Genomic DNA, 18,959 nt, shown 5'->3' with positions numbered 1-18,959 from the left:
CCTGCAGAGGCCACTGCAACTGGTCCACAACCAGTTTTTGTATGGTTCCTTGGCTAAGAATGTTTTTTACTTTTGTAAAGGGTTAAAGAGGGAAAAAAAAATGTAACAGGCGATATGCGGCCTGCAAAGCCTGAAGTGTTCACCGTCTGGCCTTTAACAGAGAAAGTCTGCCGACACCAGAGCTTGACCATCAATGGGGACGCGCTCTCCAGTCCTCAGAGCCCCTGCTGTGACACAGCCACTGACCGGAACCAGTCCCACTCCCCTCTTGTCTGTATCACCAGGGCTTAATACTGTATGAGGCACAAGACAGGTGTTTAATAAATGCTGAACAAATGAATGAACTGACTAGACCAGCTCGAAAACAAACCAGGGAAACACACAAGGGCAAAAGACTTAGCCTTTAGTAGTAAAACACTACGTAAGTCGGGTAAAGATCCTGATCCTAGCACTTCACATTTGTCCAAACTTTACACAGTAGCTGCACAAATACCCTCAATGGCTGAGATTATAAATACTAGACTTTATAGGTAAGGACACCGAGACTCACAGAAACTAAACAACTTGTCAAAAGTCACCTGACAAAAGGCAGAGAGGCAACATTTGAACCCAGGTCTTCTGCTTCCCAGATGAGATACTCTTTCTTTTAAAAAGACCTGCCTCCCCACACAAACCATGATGCCCAGACCCCTTCAATTACCAATACCTGAGACGTTAGGGGAGGGATAAAATTTAATTTCTGACTCATTATTTAATTTTGATAATTTTCAAGTCAATGCTACTTTTTGTAAACAAAACAAAAATGAAATGGATACGCAAAATAAGCACTAGGCTAAAAGACCCTGGTATAACCACAAACTGAAATTTTCTTTCTTTCCTTTTCTTCAATCAGTCCTTAAGAAAGTAAAATTAAACAGCTTAATTAACAAATGCCACTGAAAGGAAGCAGCTGCAGGCACAGCATGAACCCCTGCCCATCGGCTAAGCTGAAACAAACTGGCAGTCGAGGCAGTCACCTGTCCTCAAGCTTCAGCTTGGACAGAACAGAGTCCAAGAGCTGAGAACGTACATTAACACCTCGACTTCAGGCAGGAGATAAAACAAGTATTTCCAGAGGCAGAAATGAAATATAAGAAACTCTATTAAACAAAAAAATTTAGTCTAATCTATTAATCTAATCTTTTTGCAAAACCAAGGTATAAATTATGCATGGCTGGAATTTAAGTACCCAGGTGCCCAGAAGTTTCTGAGTCAGGACCAAGATGTAGCCAAACTGAACTAGGATGTGGGTCTATTAAAGATAACATTAATTTCAAAGAAGTGGTTCCATACAGAACACATTTTCTTACTGCATTCTCCTTTTAGAAATAAGTCACAACAAGGTACATGAAAAAAATTCACTCATTTGGAATTTATCAAACACTAAAATAAATCATAAGTCATCAAAGGAATCTTAATGGAAATTAGAAAATATAGGGAATTCCCTGACGGGCCAGTGGTTAGGACTCCATGCTTTCACTGCCGAGGGCCCGGGTTCAATCTCTGGTCAGGGAACTAACATCCTAACAGCCACGCAGAGTGGCCAAAAGAAAAGAAAATATACCTAAATATTGAACATATTTATTGAATGGAACAATAAATGTTGTATGAATAAATAATAAAAATACCTCACATCAAATTGTAGCCCTTGGGCAAAGAAAGATTCCTTAAACGAGACTCCAAAAAAACTAATCATAAAGAAAAAAACTGGGGCTTCCCTGGTGGCGCAGTGGTTAAGAATCCGCCTGCCAATGCAGGGGACACGGGTTCCAGCCCTGGTCCGGGAAGATCCCACATGCCGCGGAGCAGCTAAGCCCGTGCGCCACAACTACTGAGCCTGCGCGCTACAGCCTGCGTGCCACAACTACTGAGCCCACGTGGCACAACTACTGAAGCCCACGTGCATAGAGCTCGTGCTCTGCAACAAGAGAAGCCACCGCAGCGAGAAGCCGGCGCACCGCAATGAAAAGTAGCCCCCACTCGCCTCAACTAGAGAAAGCCTGCACGCAGCAACGAAGACCCAACACAGCCAAAAATAAATTAATTTTTTTTAAAAAAAGAAAAAGACTGATAAAGTCAACGATATTAAAATTAAGAACTTTAGTTCCAAGACACCTCAAAAGTAAAAAGACAAACCAGAAACTGGAAGAAAATATTCACAACTTATAATGACAAAGGATAGTAATCCACACATAGAAAGAACACCTACAAGTCAATAAGAAAAACATAAGAAGAAATTAGGTCAATGTTTTCACAGGTCCTTCACAGAAGAGAGAAAAGATATGACCAATATATTAAAAGAGTATCAACAAAGTTAGTAATAAGAGAAATTCAATTTAAAGCCACAAAAAGATATTATTATATAACCACCAGAATGGTAAAACTGAAAAAAAGACAAAATAAACTACTAGCAAGGACGCAGGGCACCCAGGAGTGGGATGTGAATTGGCAGGGGCACTCGAAAAGCAATCTGGCAGTAAGCAGTCAAGCTGAAGGCTGGCCAGCCCAGAACCGGCATCGCACTCCCACGTGGGCAGGCTGGACACATCCACACACGTGGGCAGCCAAAGACGTGTCAGCAGCGCTTGCAAGAGCAAGGCTGCAAACCACCCAAATGCCCATCAACTGGAGATCAGGTTACACAACAGTGAAAGTGAACGTACTGATCACTTACGGCACCTCCTACGGGTCTCAATCACAGTGCTGAGTGGGAAAAGGCAAGTCACATGTAGTGTGATTCCCTAATAGAAAGTTCAACACAGACGAAACTAACACAAAAATAAGAAATGATAAACGCAACATGCATTCAGTGACCGCTGTTTTAAATGCTGGGGATACAGTAGTGAACAGACATTTTGCCCTGAGATTTTCTGTCACAGCCAAGTGACAAAGAAAATAAAAGTGAGTAAAATACAAATGATATCAGGCCTCGAAGAAGGAGGCTGCAGCTAAGGGGGCAGAGGCGAGGATGGCTATGCAGGCTTCGCGACGTGGGAGGCGGGCTGCGGCGGGCAGCAGGCGGGCCTTCAGAGTCGGGATGCTCCAGTGCTGCAGCTGGGCCGTGGGTGCTAGGTTTGCGTTATTCTTCTCTACACCAGGGTGGCCCCATTGCTTGTTTTTGTACAGCCCGTGAGCTAAGAAAGGTTTTTACACTGCATATGATTAAAGAAATTATTAAAAGAATAATAACATTTTGTTGCATGTGAAATTACATGAAATTCAAATTTCAGGGTCCAGAAATAAGACTGTACTGGAACGCAGACTGCTCACTCCTTTACCACAGCTGCTTCTGTGCCAGAATGGCAGGGCTGAGTACTGGGGACAGAAGCTGTAGGTGGCCTGCAGAGCCCAAATGTGTCCTGTCTGGGCCAGTACGAGGAAGCTCACCTCTGCGGACTCGGGTACCTTCCTCTGGGAGATCAGAGCACTCTTGATCTACACCTTACACACATCTTACACATGTTCTTCTGTATCTCTTCAATGTTTAATAAAATCATTTTTGAAAAAGACTAATACACTAAGTGTATTTCTCTAATGAACCTTGTTCTATTAAAGCTTCATGCTGCTTCTCCAGCCTAATGACTAAGTTTTAAAAAAACAAGATGTGTACTGCTATCAGGAGCATTAAAGCAAGACAGCAAAGCAAAGCAAGCTACTGTTTATTTTGACTCAAGTATAAGAAAAACAGAAAGGGAGGGAGGGAGGGAAGGAAGGAGGGAGGGAGGGAAGGAAGGAGGGAGGAAGGAAGGAAGGAGGGAGGGAGGAAGAAAGGGAGGGAGGGAGAGAAGGAGGGAGGGAGGGAAGGAAGGGAGGGAGGGAGAAAGGAAAGGAGGGAGGGAGGGAAGGAGGGAAGGAGGGAGGGAGGGAAGGAGGGGAGGGAGGGAGGGAAGGAGGAACGGAGGAGGGAGGGAGGGAGAAAGGAGGGAGGGAGGGAAGGAAGGAGGGAGGGGGGAGGGAGGGAGGGGAGGGAAGGAGGGAGGGAAGGAGGAACAGAGGAGGGAGGGAGGGAGGGAAGGAGGAACGGAGCAGGGAGGGAGGGAGGGAGGGAGGGAGGACTTTTCCACTCCAGTTTCCAAGGCTGTGGAGAGAACCACAGCCTGCTTAACACCCAGCTCGTTAGGACTATTAGATGCTTCTGTGCACCACTGACTTAAAAAAGCTGTACAGTTACACCTGATCCCTTCCAGTCTTCTGAAAGAAATGTGTCGTGAATTGTTATGTCACATTTTAGCAAGGGCCACAATATCTGGCCAACATTAGCATATATGTTCCCAAAGCAAGTGCCTTCACATCTTTTAAATATAAGCCAGTATCTCTGATTAGAGTTAATATTAATTAATGATGCCCATTAAAGGTGGTGATGAATACAGAGAGAGTTCATTACAACATTCTGTTTTTGCATAAGTCTGAAAATTTCCACAAAGTTTTAAAATAAAATTGAAGATTCATATTTTAACTTTAATTATTAAGTATAATACCCATGTAATAGAAACTCACACAATTCCCATTTATGCATGTTTCAAAATCCTTTGTATAAAATGGCTTTCCATCACCCTTACTACTGGCAACTTTAAAAAAAAATGCTTATTTAAAAATCTATGTGAGGGGCTTCCCTGGTGGCACAGTGGTTAAGAATCGTCCGCCAATGCAGGAGACACGGGTTCGAGCCCTGGTCCGGGAAGATCCCACATGCTGCAGAGCAAATAAGCCCGTGCGCCACAACTGCTGACTCTGCACTCTAGAGCCCGCGAGCCGCAACTACTGAGCCCGCGTGCTACAACTACTGAAGCCCACGTGCTACAACTACTGAAACCCGCATGCTAACACTACTGAAGCCTGCGCGCCTAGAGCCTGTGCTCCGCAACGAGAAGCCACCGCAATGAGAAGCCCACACACCGCAACAAAGTAGCCCCCACTCACCACGACTAGAGAAAGCCCGTGCGCAGCAACGAAGACCCAACGCAGCCAAAAATAAATTAATTAATTAAAAAACAAAATCTATGTGAAGACACAGCACTGCACCTTCTGACCCTAGCAGAAAGGAAGAGGCTGACAGCAACGAGCTGAGAAAGTCAAAGGACATTCACCCACAGGAAAACAAGCTGTATCAGCTGTGCCTCTACGTTCTCTGTGTATACAGCAGTAAGTGAAAGAAATACCCCCATTCTCTTTGAGCTGCAATATTACAAAATGGGCAATGATGCAGGGAAGAGTGAGAACTTTGAAAACTGGCAAACTTTTACTGTAAATGTTTACTTTTAATAGTTATTACCTTTTGTGAAACATCTCAAAAGGTCACGCACTAGTGAACACCTGAATCTTACATGCTGCGTATCACCTCGTTCTCTCATCAGCCTATGGTTCTATTATTTGGCCGATTTAAAGGACAAGGAAATGGAGTTAGAGAAGTTAACAAACTAGCCCAAGACCACAGAGTCAGAGTCTGACTCCAAGGCCATGCCCTTCACCACTGCACTGCCAGTGGTTATTCAACGTTCCAACTAAGTGAGGCAACGTCACCTTATGACCCATACTTTGAAAACCAGTACCTTGCTACTCCAAGTGGGGCCCAGGGACCACCAGCACGGCACCACCTGGGAGCCTGCTAGAAATGCAAGATCTGATGCCCCACCCTAGACAGACTGAATTAGAACCTAAAACCTAACGAGATCCCTGGGTGATGTGTGTGCCTGTTCAAGTTTGAGAACCCCGGATACAGAGCACACACACGCTGGATTCTGAGGTAGTTTATCAGTTCAAATACATACCCTGGTACAGTTAAACTGAGTTTTCACCTCTTCTGCTTGCTCTCTGATCCCAAAATGAAGCAGAGGAGGGCTGGCAGGCGACTCCACAGGTGACCACGAAGAGGACTGACACGACCAGCCCACGTCGGTGGCCCCAACCTCTCCCCTCCCCACCCTCAGCCCCACTTACCACCCTGTCTCCCGGACAGAGCCCCTGCAGCCAGGCTGCACTTACTGAGCCAGCTGAACCCTCCTTCCCAGAGCAGCAGGCTACAGACAACGGCTAAGTCTGCATGCCCCCAGTTCCTTGAATCGCGCCCAGCATCCGGGGCACCCTGCAGCAGAAAGGGCAGCGGGGGCTGCTGCAGCACGTGCTCTTATCCTAATGCTCTGTGAGCTACAAAGAGAGCTTCCGACACAGCCCCAGCACTAATAATCCTCTTACCAATTCACAGCGAATACTCAGTGAATGGATGGAATATCCTTTTGTGACATTTTCTTAAATCCGTGGTTTCTGCTACCTCTCTCGATGCTAGAATCCAACGTACGGTGCAGTAAACCAATCTCTGCACGTTCCCACCAACATGTAGCTTTGCCTGTGCTTTCCTTCCACCTAGAGCACTCTCCTCCTCCCCCTCCCCACCAGGCTCCTTCTGCTGACCCCTGGGGATGGGGTGGCAGCGTCCTGCAGCCCCCCGCAGCTCTGCCCAGCACCTGCTACACACGGCACTGCCGCTGCCTGGCCGCTGGACTACGACCCGCTCGGGGCAGGGACTCAGCTCAGCGCATGCTCAGCGTTCTCCCCACGCCAGTTCCATCCGCAGATCTGTGAGCGCCCCGCGGCCTGCCCTCCCCATCCGCACCCTGACAGCCACAGCCTGTGACCCACACCCACCTCATGGAGAGCCTTCCCCAGAAGCCTTAAGGGGCTCAGCCATGTTTGGCTGCAGGCAGATTCCAGAAAACGGCCAACCTTAAGCAGCAAGGGCAGCTCCGTTAGCGGTTCTCCGGGGCAGACCCGCCGCCGCGAGGCCCCGCAGAGGCTCTCCCCGCAGAGGCTCTCGGTCCAGCCAGCGCTGCCCAGCAGAACTTCCTGCAACCGTGAAAACCTTCTCCCCATCTGCACTGTCCGAGGGGGAGCCGCTAGTCACATGTGGGTACTGAGCCCTAGAAATGGGGCTAGCCTGGCTGTTGGACAGAACTTTAAATCTGATTCCATTTTAATTTAAACGCGTGGCTAGCGGCTACTACAGGCAACGGCGGGTCCAGGTTTAGACTCCAGACACTGGAGTGAAATGAAAAAGAACTTTCCTTGGCTCCTTAACTGCAGGCTATGTTGTTCAGTCCAACCCTCGCCTGAAAAAGGCTTAAAAAGACAGATAAAATACTTTAAAAATCTTAAAAGCAACCAGAAAATGACAGGACAAGAAGGAAATACCAAAATTAAAGTGAAATCAGGAACCCAGAGAGAAACAAGCAGAGAAACCACCTCTGCACGGAAGTCATTTGCCAATTCTGAAATTTTCGACTTTCCTTTTCACAACAGTGCAGGGAAAGAGGGACAGGAATCAAAGCCAGGCCCCCCAAAGTGTCTAACCCTACCTCCCTAAGCAGGACCTCAAAAGCTACACAGCTCAGGATGAGAGTGAGCCAGAAGTGAATCAGCTCACCAAGAGAATGACAGCTCTGTGTGGTCCAGAAAACCTCAAACCTTGGACTTGGTTTAAGGTGGTCCCAGACTGGCTGAAGCAGAAACAAATGCTCTCTGGAGGGAGCTACCTTCATTCTAGGCCTCGAAAGAGTCCTCCAAGTAATGTGGACCCATATCCCACACCACAAACAAAAATTATCTCAAAATCAATCACAGACCTAAATGTAAAACCTAAAACTATAAATATTCTAGTGGGGGTGGGGGGGACGGAAACAGGAGAAAATCTTTGTGACCTAGGTTAGGCAACGATTTCTTAAATATGACACCAAAAAAACACAATCCATAAAACAACAAATTGATAAATGGGACATTATCAAAATTTATAACTTCTGCTCTTCAAGACACTGTTAAGAGAATGCAAAAAACAAGCCACAGCATGGGAGGAAAGCATTGAGAGTATCTCACAAAGGACCTGTACCCAGAATATATAAAGAATCCACCCGTAAGAAAAAGTTTTTTCATGGGCAAAAGATCTGAACACCAAATAAGATATACAGACGGCAAGTAGACATATAAAAAGATACTCAGTGTTATTAAAGCATTTGGGAAATGTAAGTTAAAACCACAATGAAATACCATGACACACCTATTAGAATGGCAAAAACTTAAAAGACTAACCATCGTGTTGCCCCGATGATACAGAGCAACTGGAACTCTCATACACTGCTGGTAGGAATGTAAAATGGTACAGCCACTTTAGAACACAGTTTGGCACTTTCTTAAAAAGCTACACAAATTCAAAAAGAGTCATGTACCACACTGTTCACTGCAGCACTATTTACAACATGTAAAGGACATGGAAGCAATCTAAGTGTCCATCGACAGACGAATGGATAAAGAAGATGTGGTACATATATAAAATGGAATATTATTCAGCCATAAAAAGAAACGAAATTGCGTTATTTGTAGTGAGGTGGATGGACCTAGAGTCTGTCATACAGAGTGAAGTAAGTCAGAAAGAGAAAAACAAATACCATATGCTAACACATATATATGGAATCTTAAAGAAAAAAAAAAAAGGTTCTGACGAACCTAGGAGCAGGACAGGAATAAAGATGCAGACGTAGAGAATGGACTTGAGGACAGGGGGAGGGGTAAGGGTAAGCTGGGACGAAGTGAGAGAGTAGCACTGACATATACACACTACCAAATGTAAAACAGATAGCTAGTGGGAAGCAGCTGCATAGCACGGGGAGACCAGCTCGGTGCTGTGTGTCCACCTAGAGAGGTGGGATAGGGAGGGGGGAAGAGAGACGCAAGAGGGAGGGGATATGGGGATATATGTATGCATAGAACTGATTCACTTTGTTATACAGCAGAAACTAACACAACATTGTAAAGCAATTATACTCCAATAAAGACGTTAAAAAAAAAAAAAAAAAAAAGCTATACAGACACCTACCATATGATCCAGCCATTACAATCCTAAACAACCATCCCCAGGAAAAATAGAAGCCTGGGTCCACAAAAAGACTCATACAAAAATATTCATACACTTTATCTGTAATAACCCGAATCTAGAATCAATTCTCTACACATTGATCTATACATTTAATGTCATCCCAAACAACCACCAGAAGAATTTTTTGGGAAGTTGCCAAGTGATTCTAAAACATATACAGATTTGCAAAGGGTTGAGGATAGCCAAGGCACACTTGAAGGAGAACCAAGTGGGAAGAGGTCCACAAGGAGATAAGACTTATTATAAAGCTACAATACTGTAGGCAGCTTAGTACCAGAGGGATCAAATAGAGTCCAAAGCAGACACACACATATATATGGACCTTTCATTTACAACAAAAGTGTCACCACAGAGCACTGGGGGAAAGGAGCATTTATTCTTTTTAAGAAATGGTGTTGGGACAACTAAGATGTCCACATATTAACGAAATTGGATCCCTCCTTCACACTACACACCAAAACCAACTCCAAGAGAATTATAAAGTTAAAGGGGAAAGGCAAAATCATAAAGCATTTAGAAAATAACAGGAATTAAGTTCATTATCTCAGCGTAGGGAAAGACACAAAAAGCACCAACTATAAAGGAAAAGACTGATAAACTACACTACATTAAACTTAAGAACTTCTCTTCATTCAAAAAAGAAAAAAAACAACCCACCAAGCTAGTGAAACTCCATGACAAAGTAGGAAGAGACAGTGGCAAAATATATAACCAACAAAGGACCTGTGTTCTGAATATACAGAAGTCTACAAATAAATTTCTTTAAAACAAATAGAAAAATATGGGCACTTCACAAACCAGTGAATACAAATGGCCAGTAAATGTATAAAAACATGTGCAACCTCATTATAACCAAGAAAAGGCTATTTAAAACCACAGGGTCGGGGGCAGCCCTGGTGGCGCAGTGGTTAAGAATCTGCCTGCCAATGCAGGGGACACATGTTTGAGCCCTGGTCCGGGAAGATCCCACATGCCGCGGAGCAACTAAGCTCGTGAGCCACAACTACTGAGCCTGCACTCTAGAGCCCACGAGCCACAACTACTGAAGCCCGCGCGCCTAGAGCCCGTGCTCCACAACAAGAGAAGCCACCGCAATGAGGAGCCCGCGCACCGCAACGAAGTGTAGCCCCCGCTCACCACAACTAGAGATAGCTTGCGCGCGGCAACGAAGACCCAACACAGCCATAAATAAATAAACAAAATTTTTAAAAAATAAAGTAAAACCACAAGGTGGTAATAATACTACAGAAACGACCCCAAGGCGCTGGGAGGGGAGACTGACAGGGGAACAGAGACAGACGGGGATGAGCTGAAGCTGTAATCAGAGAGAAGGCTGCTCAGGGGATGCAGCCTGATGGGGGGGGGGGGGGGCGGTCCCAGGAGAACCATCCACTGACATCCACTGAGAAGCTGCTCTGGGCCAGGCACACTCAAATGCACTTGCCCTCCGCATCCTCAGGTTCCGCATTCGAGGCTCAAAATATTGGGGAAAAATCCCAGAAAGTTCCAAATAGCAAAACTTGAACTTGCCACACTGGCAATTATTTACATAGCATTACACTGTGTTAGGTATTATAAGTAATCTAGAGACGATTTAAAGTATACAGGAGGGTGTGCATTTAAATGTATGTATGTAAATACTACGTCATTTTAGGTAAGAGACTTGAGCATCCAAGGAACTTGGTATCTGAGGAGGGTCCTGGAACCAATCCCCCAGGAATACTGGGCAGACAGCTATACATTTAATGGGAGTCACATTAATGAGAACTTTAATTTCACTTGACCAATTTTAAGGAGAAAGAAATTGTTCCAAATAGCTCTTTCCACCAGCTCATTTCTATTATTTTTGCCTTCATGCAGCTGCACAGTTAACTGAAAGCTTGACCGTGGTTGGGGGGTGGGGGGGGGTGGAGAAAATTCACATGGAAAGAACCTTCTCACTGTTTTGAGATCACATTACACTTAATTCCCTCTGCCTTTGACAGTTCTTCTTCTCTACCTTCGTAACAACTTTCACACACTTAAAAGACCCCTTACCACAGAAGGCCCACAACAGCGTCATTCGCTTTAGTCTCTGTAATTCCAGGACCTCAGCAGGAGAGACTCTTCTTCAATCATCAATCACTGACTGACCATCTACTATGGCAGCATGAGGAAAAGATAATACAGAATCCTTGTCCCTCAGCGTATAATAGTCTATTTACCAACAGATGCATCTAATTCTGCACAAGGCACATCACCAATCCCATTTGGTACACTAACTTTTACTTAGCCGCCTTCTTAGGAAAAAAAGGAAAGGACAAAAGGCAAAACAAAATTCATTAAATTTAGATATGAATGTAATGCTAGGCATAGAATCAATTCACACAATGCTGCTTCATTAGTCACCCCAAGACTTGGCAATCACCTTGACTCTAGTATAAAGCTAGCCAATTTTTCAGCACCAAAACAAAACCACCAGGGAACGTGTGTCTTAAGCACTCACATGTACACACTCTCCTGTTATTTGCCAAAAGCCACAAGTCCAGGAGCCACACAAACTGCCACTTCAACATAAGAGTGTTCATTTAAAATCCACACCAAGATTCAAAATAATTAAGTGGTCTCAGCAGAAAACATTCAAAATCTCTACTAAATGAAAGGAGTTGTGAGGTCTTCTCAAGACTCTAAAAACCCTTAGAAACATATTTAAGAGTCCTGACATGAAGGCAACCTCATTAGCAAATCTAAGTGGTCAAAAAGAGACCATACACATACCTCTGCCATTTATGACTGATGTCTGCCTGCTACAACTGGCGTTTCTTTTAAAACACTCTAAAGCAGTGGTTCACAAACATTAGCATGCATCAAAAGCTCCTGACAGCAAGTTGAAACTGACCACTGGCCCCGCCCCCAGAGTCAGATTCAGTAGGTCAGAAGCCAGGCAGGAGCATTTGCACTTCTAACCTGTGGCTACTTTGAGAACCAATTCAACAACCTGAAGCTTCCTGGTCTCTGTGAGAGTGCCTGTTTCCCCACACCGTACAGCAAGACTAAGGGGGAACTCGCTGAGGAAGAACAAACTGCTCTTTTTTACCCAAATGTTGACTTTCCCCCAAGTAAAGGTAAGTGACCTGTCACAGCAAGGGAAAGCTGGCATGTTGTATATGTAATTGGCACGGCAGCAATACGAAAATGGGTTTTTTAAAATGGTTTCAGGGCATAATGGAAAACTCTTGTAAAGCAGCCAGTGAATCCAGCTGATTAGTAAAGAACACGTTAGAGCTTCTGGACCAGTAATGAAGGAGCTTTTACAAGTCCCGCTCATTTTGTGTCACCTTGAGCAATTTTCTATGTCTGCAGAACTCAGGATGAGTCCTAAAGAACACAAGATCAATTAATACAGGATCAGTTTCTAGAAAAAAAAGAACAAAACTGTAAAGGGGCAGAGCAGTATTGTTTCCCTGGCCCAAGTCTGATGACAGCGGCAATCTAAAATAAAGCAGACAAAGGTGAAAACACGATAATCCAATTCTTCCCTGGTATCAAGTCCCATGTGGTTTTAAAGTGAGGTCCTTTACCAAGGCAAACAAAACAGCAGACAGCTAACTGATGTAATAGCTGTTGTCCAATAATTAATAAGCCTGGGTTCTTCTACTCAATAAATATTGTGTCAGGTACTGAAGATGGAAAAGTGTGTAAAACAAAGTTTCTGCCCTCGTGGTGCTTAAATTCTCATGAGAAGACACACAAGCCACTAAAAATATGTAATGTGTAAAATCATTTAAGGTCTTCCTTTAGGCCAGTAAAGACAAATGCATGGTGCTTTGGTCACCAGTAGACATGACGAGCACCTTCGACTACTTTCAATACAGAATATGGGGGCAGAAGGGAGAGCCTAGGCACACACAGCCCACAGACACGACTGTTTAGGTTCTTCTAAGCCTTGGTTTTGGTTCACTGGCCCCAAATAAAGGAGCAGAGTATATGCCGACTCTTAAAAGGAGAATGGGGCTTCCCTGGTGGCACAGTGGTTAAGAATCCGCCTGCCAATGCAGGAGACACAGGTTCGAGCTCTGGTCCAGTAAGATCCCACATGCCACGGAGCAACTAAGTCTGTGCACCACAACTATTGAGCCTGCGTGCCACAACTACTGAACCCCATGTGCCTAGAGCCCGTGCTCCACAACAAGAGAAGCCACAGCAATAAGCCCGCGCACCACAGTGAAGAGTAGCCCCCGCTTACCGCAACTAGAGAAAAGCCCGCATGCAGCAACAAAGACCCAATGCAGCCAAAAATAAATTAATTAATTTTAAAAATATATTTTAAAAAAAGCAGAATGGAAAATTCTAAGTTGGTGAGAATGAGCACATTCACTTCAGAAACATTTATAGAGCAACAATGTATCAGAGGTTGTAAATATTAGGATTACTACAAGGGGCTTATACCTGTGTGAGAAATGTGCAATTTGTTTTTCCCTTACATACTCCTTGCTTCCCACAAAACTGTCTTCAAACATCAACCCCCCAAAAAAGTCATCAATGAAAGAACTGTAAATGTGGAGGTTATTAAAGCACATCTTGACAAATAAGAAGTATCAATCACTGCATCATGCATTATACACTTTACCTAATTCTAAATTAATTTCAAATAATTAAACAATTTTGGTATATTAACTAAAATGTTTACCTATACTATGTTGGCCAGGTCAGAACTTCATGATCTGAAAGTGTTAGATTCAAATAGAAAATACAATTATCTAAACTTTCCCAGACATGGTCATTACACTAGCATACTATTTATTCCTACTGCAGAAGACTGGATTAAGATTTTACAGACTGCTGCTTTTCCAGCCAGGGAGGCCGCAGGCAGGCTGTTAGGAGCTGGCACTGCAGAGTCCCTCGGGTCTGTCCAAGCCATCCACCACTGTGGGCTGAGGACCCGGGCGAGCTACTCTAACTCGATGCTTCCAGGGTTTCATCTACAAAAGGAGGATACAGACAGCAGTACAACTCAGTAGTTCTAGCGAGTAATAAAGGAGATAAAGCACTATGGCACCCAGCTCAGGCCTGGCACATGGTGTTTAACAAATGCAACTTACAGGATAGAGACTCTCCCACATTTAATTCATCTGTAAAAAGGTAATAACACCTACCAACAGCACAGGGCACCCACACAGGTACCCAGTAATGTTCTTCCCCTACCACTGGAAAATATTCAAATGTGTAACTTCAGTCATTCTTCTTGATGTGAGAAATGAGTTTATAGTAAATAGCAATGTACATAAATAAGATTTAGGTAGGATTATTTTAATTAAATGCTCAGTTTGTAAGGAAACACCTTCGTGCCCTTAAAAATAGGTAAACTTTGTGGTGATGCTACTCGTATTTTTCTCTGAGGCTTCCAACTGCTAAAGAGTGGGAATAGTGCCACTCGGGGAAACGTTTATTTCCTACTATGTCTATAAATCATTTCCTTACTATTTACGCAAATCAGACTATAATTAAGAGTTTTGCTAGAAATTCCATTTAAACTGAAAGTTTAACTATATATGTGTATCTGAATTTCATTTCCATCACAGAGCCTAGTAAAAAACAATACAACTGTTACAGATAGAAACAGAGGGGGTTCCTCTGCTGATTTACAATCAGAAACACATTTGTGCAGTTCTGAATGATAAGATTTAGCACAATTCCTAGAAATTAATGCCAGAAACTGGTACATATGAATTTCATTTCTCTTGCACTGGGTTGCCTTTTGGTAGTCATGAAATGAAGAAGAAAAAAGAACCCTGCCAAAATGTCAGTAGAGAGAAAAAGCAATAAAGGGCTCAAATAATCCACTACTAAACACTGTTTTACAGAAAAGAAGGAAAAAAACCATAACTTCTGAATGTATCTGGGTGAGCTAGAGAAACACAGGTGCACCCAAGGCAAGCTGGAGCTGCTCTCCATCCTTCTCCATTCCAAGGATCCTTCTAAAGGTTGATAAGCAACTTAACATTTGAATGCTTATTTGCATTCATAAACTTCTTGGAGTTTATTACTATTGACTCAAGTAAGGTCATTTACTCTGCCCAAATTTTTTAAGTTAACATTTTAAATACAGACATCAGTGAAAATTCTCAAAGATCCCCACAGTAATTTTTTCTAATTATTTAAGGGATTTCAGTAAGAGGAAACTAATGAAAATATGTTCTTAAACTAGAGCTTTACGGCAAAATAAAGTACTTCAGAAACTAAACTTTTCTGATTTACTAGCAAAGAAAAAAAAAAAAACTCATTTAAAAACTCAGTTCACAAATATGATAAAAATAACAGAACTTTTTACCAATGGCATTTTTGCAGATCTAGAACAACAACAACAAAAAAATCTAAAAATGTGTGGAAACGCAAAAGACCCCGAATAGCCAAAGAGATTTTGAGAAAGAAAAGGGGAGTTGGAGGAATCAGGCTCCCTGACTTTAGACTATACTATAAAGCTACAGTAATCAAAAGTATCAGAACTTTTAATGCCACTGAAATTTAAAACCAGATTTATTCTATCTAAAAATGTCTAAACTGAAAATGTTTAATTTAAAAAATTAAAGATTTACATACTGTATTAACAATTTGAATTGCATCTTTTGTTACCCTTAAGACAATTTTTAATTATTTTTCTCAAAATTAAGACACATTAAAATATAGGAAAAAAAGGTTTCCATAAAACCTTTAGAGATATGAACTAAGATTCCACCTCACTATAACTCAAAATAACATGCAAAGATAGTAATTTTCAAAATTATCTTTTGCTACACATAACACTTTATAACACCGTAGACTATATATGTATATACAAAATATAACAATAATTTCTTCTGAGGGAGCTCATCAGTATTTTTTCTTAAAGGAAACGCTTTAACGATACACTTTTGTTATTCAGACAATTTCTCCAACTTTCTAGTAAGAGAAGTTATCTAGCTCAAGAACCCAGCTTTTAGAATTGGAACATTAATTTCTGTACTTTCCAACAAAGGGCATGGAGTGTTACAGAGAAGAGTTTAGCTAAAAACGTTTTAATGGTCCTTACTGCCATCACTAACTCCCGCTTTCCCCAGACACTTGGCGACCGCTGCACTAGTGGATCTAACACTTACTACTCACTTTCCGTGACAGACAGCCTCAGACGGTCTCCTGTAGGAGTCCCAGCATTCTTTGCCCCACATCATAAATACTAGGTTTTGGATTCAATGTCTTTATTTAGCCAAGCACTTGCTTCTCAATGCATCACCTCTGAATGATGTATAGTCCTTCTATTCAGTCCTTTCATGAAGCCTTATGGGGCCGCGTTTACAAGGGAACATGTGTTTTAAACAATATTTTCCAGTGCTCATTATTAAACTGGATTATTTAAAATGACCTGAAAGAAATTCTTCAGAGGAGAATCTATAATATTTGATCTTGCTGTTTCAGCAGCAGTTAGTACACAAGTGTTCAGAAGAGACTAATGGTAAGTTCAACTAGTTTTTCCCCTCCGACAGTAGCCAAAAATATAAAACAATATACTCATAAAGATACTAAGACATACTGTCTTTATGAGTTGAAAGTTGAAACACAAACTTCCTTTAAAAGTTTCATGTGTTTAAATACTACAGGGTTTTAAACATTAACTCAATAGTACAACTGGACCAAAATATTATCTACACTGTACCTCAACAAAGTACGCTGAATGCTAATTTACTGTGAATCTTTAATCACTTCATCCACATACTTTCCTCCCACTTTTCAGAGGTTGTCAAAGACAGGACAACTAACCTGAGGGTTTGGCTGTGTCATTTCAATGAAGAGACTATTTTCATTACCCGTTTTACAAATAAAGTATTCAAGGTGAGGCTCTGGTATTGCATTTCGAACAGTAATGGCCTGTTTTTCCAACCACGAAGATGTTTACATCCTAAGTATGAATCCCAATGATGGTCGTCTTAAGTTCAGACCCCCAAACTCTTATATCGCCTTCAACTTGACCGTATTTCAACCAGTTCCCATGAATACCACAATATTACTATTCTCTTAGTCTCACTGCCAAAAACCCAGCTGCAGGCTAACTAAGCAAGAATAAGACACTGTTGAAATGGCAAAAACAAAAACCTTTACCCTTAGTGCATTAAGCTACAAAATCCGGCAATCAAAGAAAACCAAGTAACAGCGTACACACACACACACCCTACACACACACACACACACACACACACACACTCCTTTGAGAAAGAATGGGGTGCCAGGAAAGGACCCAGAGTGCTTCCAGCTTGCTCGGCGGGCGCCGCGGAGTTGGGGGCTGGGGCGAGAAGAGGAGGAAACTTGGGAAGCGCAACGAATCCTGCCAGGTCTTCAGGGCTGCCGCCGAGAAAGCCTCCGGGCTGCACAAAACTTGAGCGCCGGCCGCGGGGGACGCAGCCGCCCCGCCGCCCCGCACGCGGGCTCGAGGCCCACCCTTCCCTGCCCCGCGGGCCGGCCGATCCCCCGGCGGCCCCGCGGATTCCCTCTTCCCCCTCCCTCCTCTCTCTCCCCTTTTGTTTTGGAGGCACTCGGCCCGCCCCGGCAGAGGCCGGGCGGCCTCCCCGAGGCCCCGGGCCTCCAGACCTTCGAACTCTCCGAGCCACGAATCCCCCGGCCTCCCCATCTTCCCTGAGCTCCCCGGCCTCCCAGCGTCCCCCGAGACCCCAGCCTCCCTGAGTCCCCGGCCTCCTCGCATCCCCCAAGGCCCCCTGCTTCCCGGAGCCCCCGGCCTCCCCACATCCCCCGGCCTCGAGACCCTCAGACTCTCCCAGCCCCGAACCCCTCGGCCTCCAAGCGCCCCCCGCCCCCAAGCCGCCGGCCTCCTCGGGCCCCCGGCCTCCCCACGTCCCCGGCCTCCCGGGGCCGCGGCCGGCGCGGGAGGGGCCGGTCCCCGCCGCATCCGCCGCCGGGACTGGCCGGTCCGGCCCCGCTCGGCCCTCCACCCTCGGGCCGCGGCCCTGCCAACAACCAGCTCCGGGAGTCGGCCCGCCCGCCTGCCCGCGCCCCGGCCCCGGCCCCGGCCCCGCACTCACTCGGACCGCGCTGGCGCCGGGAGGCGAAGGCAGACGACGACCGGGCGGCGCCGCGGCTGATGGGCCGCGCTCCCTCCCACGCCTCACGCCGCGGGCGCACAGCAGTCCCGGCCCGGCGGCGGCGGCGGGCTCGCGCCCTCGGGGCCGTGCTGCGTCGGCGCGGGCCGCGCGTGCGCGGCGGCCTCCTGAGGCGCGCGCCTCCCTCCGCTGCGCGCGCCCGGCCGCGTCCCCGTTCCGAGCTTCCGCCTCCCGGGAACACCGGGCATGCGCGGGCCGCGCACCGCGGCCCGCGCATGCCCACCACGCCGCCAGGCTCTGCTCCCGGGATCGTACCCGGGACGTCAGGCCCGGGCTGCGGGCGGACGGAGGTGGTCAGCGCGGGGGCGTGGCTGCGGCCCCGAGCGGCGGCCTCGGGGACGCTCTGCCCGGGGGCGGGAGTGGCGCCCCGCCGAGCGGACGTCCCGGGGTTCCCTCCGGCCGCACTCTGGGCCGGCGGAGTTGGACGGACTACGGGGAAGCCCTCGCACCCCTTCGCTGCCCCGAGCCCCAGACCCTGCTCCTCTGGAGGCCCCACCCCCACCCCGGTCAGCCGCCTTACAGCCCCGCCCCAGAGTCGGAAGCACGGATGTCCGGACCCGGTGTGTGCCCGCGCCGGCCCGTGTCCTTTCCAGGCCCACCTAAGGGGTGTCCCGGACCCCTCTGCAGATAGGGAAGCAGGCTCAGGGATTTGTTCAGAGGCATCATAGCTAGCTAGTGCTGGGCGGTACCAAGATTTGATCTTAGAAGATGGTCTGGAAAGAGCTTTATAACGGCTTAGAGGTGGACACATTATCTACCTGAGCGCCAGCGGGGCACTGATCTGGGTACATTAACCACCAAGGCGCCGGTCCCCTAGGTGCTGAGGCTTGAGAAGGGAGAGGAGGATCCCAGAGGGTCCCAGGCAGAGAGCGGCT

At 45.7% G+C, this 18,959-nt stretch overlaps 1 protein-coding gene across 6 annotated transcripts in view; it reads right to left on the bottom strand.

Moving 5' to 3' along the window:
• The window catches only part of PTK2 (protein tyrosine kinase 2), a 253,622-nt gene extending 235,490 nt beyond the window's left edge, over positions 1–18,132 (bottom strand). For all 6 annotated transcript variants that reach the window (XM_059901755.1, XM_059901758.1, XM_059901756.1 and 3 more), the window contains exon 1: positions 18,007–18,132. The gene's annotated coding sequence lies outside the window, so the exon portion shown is untranslated. The remainder of the gene's footprint in view (positions 1–18,006) is intronic.
• Positions 18,133–18,959: the final 827 nt, after the last annotated feature.

This window comes from Balaenoptera ricei, chromosome 17, assembly GCF_028023285.1.
Source record: "Balaenoptera ricei isolate mBalRic1 chromosome 17, mBalRic1.hap2, whole genome shotgun sequence".
In the NCBI taxonomy this organism is placed as follows: domain Eukaryota; kingdom Metazoa; phylum Chordata; class Mammalia; order Artiodactyla; family Balaenopteridae; genus Balaenoptera; species Balaenoptera ricei.
The sequence above is the reverse complement of the archived record's forward strand: the minus strand, read 5'-3'. Positions and strand labels throughout refer to the sequence as shown.